The 4,166-nt window shown below is 44.1% G+C and overlaps 1 pseudogene across 1 annotated transcript; it reads left to right on the forward strand.

Annotated features, from left to right (window-relative positions):
* Nucleotides 1–3,513: 3,513 nt before the first annotated feature.
* Nucleotides 3,514–3,944, forward strand: LOC308552093 (high mobility group protein B2 pseudogene; annotated as a pseudogene). The gene has a single exon. The product of its transcript is annotated as a high mobility group protein B2 pseudogene (transcript).
* Nucleotides 3,945–4,166: the final 222 nt, after the last annotated feature.

Raw genomic sequence — 4,166 nt, forward strand, 5'->3', positions numbered from 1 at the left:
ACCTTGCCTGGCTACATGAAAATGGCAAGGCAATTCCTGTCCATCTTAGAATTAAGAATTCTGTAAATATAGGTCAAATTATAGCTCAATTGCCACAAATGTAAAACGACCCCACCCAACCCACCTGTTGTCAGTCTTGGAATGGTAGCCCTAACCAATAATTGTGCCACAAATCAATCCTTCAGAATTCTTTGGCTCATTGTAGTCGAGATTTAAAGTTAAAATTGTGAAAGATTATAAACATCTCTTTTGCAAAAGTCATAAACTACCATTGAAGTTGTTAGCCTGCTGTGGTTCTCCAGCCTAGCTCATGTCAGAATCAGGTGTTTCTAAAACAAAATTTCTTTTTCTCCAAGGTATTTAAATCTTTGGTTTAGTTCAACTGTGTTACATCACGGAACCATGTTTTTATGAATGCCATTAACAAATTGAAAACATCTGAATCATTTTTTAAATCCTGAATAATTCTTAAGGTTGAAATAAGCTTGCAAAGCCATTGTCATGGCTCCTATGTCAAAGGACATGTTAAAGGCCTGCCACTTACAGGGATCTTGAAGGCAAAGAGAACTGGCTCCAGGTAGGACCGAAGGACAGGTTAGACAGGTTGGCAGTAGGAGGGGGGAGATGAGTACACGAGGAACCCTAAGGTAGCTGAGAAAAAAAAAGCAAATGATGCTCAGAGTCACAGAGTCACAAATGAAAGTCTGATTATTGGAGCAAATGTCCAGCCGGACTAAAGCAACTCCTGCCTTGTCCTCTGTGACCTTATCTCCTACGCAGCACCTGCTACATATTTAAGGACCCAGTACAAACTGAAACTGCAGGGCTCCTGTTCAAAATTATTAAGATTTTCAAGCAGGGTATTCAACCAATCCAAAGGTGCTTCTGAGTACAGGACCCTGGGGGACCGTGGGGGCTGCACATCCCTGACGCTGGCTCTGCGATTGCATCGCAGGGAGGGGCTGTGGGCTCCCGTGCCAGGCAGGCTTTCCGAAGGGCAACCCAGATGCATCTCCGTGTCTGGGCGGGGCGCTCAGCTTTTATTTTGATAAGCATGGATCCCACATATTATTTCATGTTACAAGGACCAAATAAAAAGAGTTACAAAATATACTTAATATCTTTGAAAAAATAATATGTGATTTATTTTCTTATAGGCACCATTTCAACTATGAAAATTATGTCACTGGCCACATTTCAGTAAAGGTATTAACTCAGGACAAACATATCTGAGGGAACAGTGCTAACTTTTAATGTTCAAAGAGATGCCAGTGTGTGCACACAGAATGAGAAAGAGAGACAGAAAGGGGTGGGGGAGGGAGGAGGGAGGAGGGAGGAAGGGAGAGAGAAGAGAGAGAAAGAGAAAAGCACCCAAAAGAAGGCAGAAAAAGTCCCCTTAAGGCCATGTGACCCTTTTCTCCCAGAGACTTTTAGGCTGCAATTGCCATTTCAATTAATCCAACCATAGCTTTCGCAGCACTTCAAGTAAGGCATAATTGCTTTTCAAAATCTGGGGCTCAGTCTTTCCCACTAACTTTCTAAGTGTGAGTTTTGCTTACAGATCATTCTAAACAGTTGTGATTAAAGTCCTAGGGACCGGTTTTAGCTACAGCTTCCTATTATTCATTTTGGGGGTGGCTATAATAACTACGTTATTCCAATGTACTGCAGTACATTTCTTGGCCTTAAGATTATAGAAATGTATTTTTTGGAGGGGGAAGAAAAATATTCTAAATAAAATTATGGAAAAATTTATGATGCACAACATTAAAAGAGTGTTAGAAACATAAGATCATAGAGGTAACATAAACATTATTGGATTATTGATGCAAGCAAACAGATGTGTGCTAACACAATTTCTATAATCCTTTGCATTTAAAATATTCCTTGCACCACCTCTTTATAAAGAAGTTGTTCTTCCTTTTATCTAGATTTACCTTGACCTCCCCCTCCCCCAAAAATCCATATAGGGGTACTGCTTCCTGATACTGGGTTGGAAAGAAGCAGAGGTGTGTGATTTTTTTTTTCTTACCATACCCTGGCCTAAGCGTGGGAAATGTGTGTGCCTTCAAACTACTGTATCTCTATGAACCTGGCTCAACACCTGAATAGCACTGCCCAGAGTTTTTGTTTGTTTGTTTTTTAATTTTTACGATGACCAAATTAAAACCAGGTGTTCCAGTTTCATAATATACACCAAAATGTACTACTACCCAAATGCCGAAGGCTGAGCCCCAATTTCTTTCACTCCAGGTGCCCTTTAGAAGAAAGGGAGCTGTTTCCCCCTGAAATATTCCACATGAATATTCTTCCCTGCCTTTCCCCACCCTTGATTTCTGCCATCTTCCATAACTGCCTATAAAACATCCAACTGGGCAAGAGGGTCTCCCTGGCTTCCCTAGCCTCCCAGCCTGTGACATCAGCTTGAACCCATCCATACCTCCGTCACCAGCCCCTCAGACTGAGAGAAGCCCTGAGGCCATCCTGGATAGGATCCAGAGAGTGGACACAGCACTAGTTGTGGTCACCCAGTATTGGGCCCTCTTTCAATGTTTGGAGAATTCCTCACCTTAGAAGTCTGGTGGGGAGAAAAAGCACCTCCCTCTCTGGAGCTGAGAACACTTTCTAGCCCCCCAGGCATGTGACATGGTTCCACTGATATGACTTTGAGTAAGTGGTGCCCACAAGAGGCAAGGAGAAGTGCTCTCTCAGAGGGCAGCAAAGAAGGCTGTGACAGCAAGTTTCTGGCATAGAAGTGGCAGAAAGTTTCTGACCCATCCCTGGTGGCAGCACCCATGGTTTCAACTGACCAGTTAATGTTTGGAAATTATTCCTGAAAGCTTAGCCTCTGCCACCGTTCCCAACCCTCCCAACAACACTGTATTTTGATAATTATTTTTCTACTTCATCATCAACACAGCTTCTGTCACTGTCAAGAATTAGGATTAACACAATCGGGCTGGAGGCAAGAGAGGGAAAGCCTTAAACTTGGTGCACTAGAAATAATGTGGTCTAGACCCTGCTCAGAAAGACCAGCTAAAGGGAACTTGGGGTCAGAGAACATCCTCAGACAAACAGACAGAGTCAAGGAGCCCAGAGCTGTACAGGAAAGAACTGATAAGTTCCTTGCCCTCATGTGGCTCCTAATCTAATGGGGGTGGTCGTGGGGAGAATGGAGTGGAGAAAAAAACAAACCAGCAGAAACATAGAATGAGAGTAATTATAAAGATATGTAAATACTCATTGGAACGTAAATAATTGATAACAGTTTGAGGGTGTTTCTGGAAGGCTACCTGGAAGAAGAGGCTCAAAGCAGCACTTGCAAGCTACATGGTGGCACATGTAGAAAGTGCTAATACTTGAATGGCACACCAGGGTAAACTGAAGGGGATTTGAAAGCATCTAGATAGAGTTTGATGGGGAGAAAAGTCAGGCAAAGGAAGCACCTCTGTCAGACTCGGCTCCACGGCAGGACTCAGGAAAAGCTACCACTAGGTAGACACTTCTGTCACCATGGGTAAAGGAGACCCCAACAAGCCAAGGGGCAAGATGTCCTCATATGCCTTCTTTGTGCAAACCTGCGGGGAAAAGCACAAGAAGAAACACCCAGACCGCTTTGTCAGTTTTGCCGAATTCTCCAAGAAATGCTCAGAGATGGAAGACCATGTCTGCAAAGGAAAAGCCAACGTTTGAAGATATGGCAAAAAGTGACAAAGTTCACTATGGCAGGGAGATTAAAAAATTATGTTCCTCCCAAAAGTGATAAGAAAGGGGGGGACAGAGCCCAATGCTCCTAAAAGGCCTCCACCCTCCCTCTTCCTGTTTTGCTTTGAACATCGCCCACTGGGGATACTGCCAAAAAAACTGGGTGAAATGTGGTCTGGACAGTCAGCCAGAGATAAGTAGCCGTATGAACAGAAGCAGCTAAGCTAAAGGAGAAATAAGAAAAGGATGTGGCCACATACAGCGCCAAGGGCGAAAGAGAGGTGGGAAGAACCCTGGCAGGCCAGCAGGCTCAGAGAAGAAGGGAGCAGAGGATGAGAAGGAGGAGGAAGACGAGGAGGAGGAGGAAGAGGAGGAAGAGGAAGAGGAGGAGGAAGAGAAGGAGGAGGAGGAAGAGGAGGAGGAAGAGGAGGAGGAGGAGGGAGAGGAAGAGGAAGAGGAGG

The sequence above is a fragment of the Miniopterus schreibersii genome, assembly GCF_964146895.1.
Source record: "Miniopterus schreibersii genome assembly, contig: HAP1_SCAFFOLD_200, whole genome shotgun sequence".
In the NCBI taxonomy this organism is placed as follows: domain Eukaryota; kingdom Metazoa; phylum Chordata; class Mammalia; order Chiroptera; family Miniopteridae; genus Miniopterus; species Miniopterus schreibersii.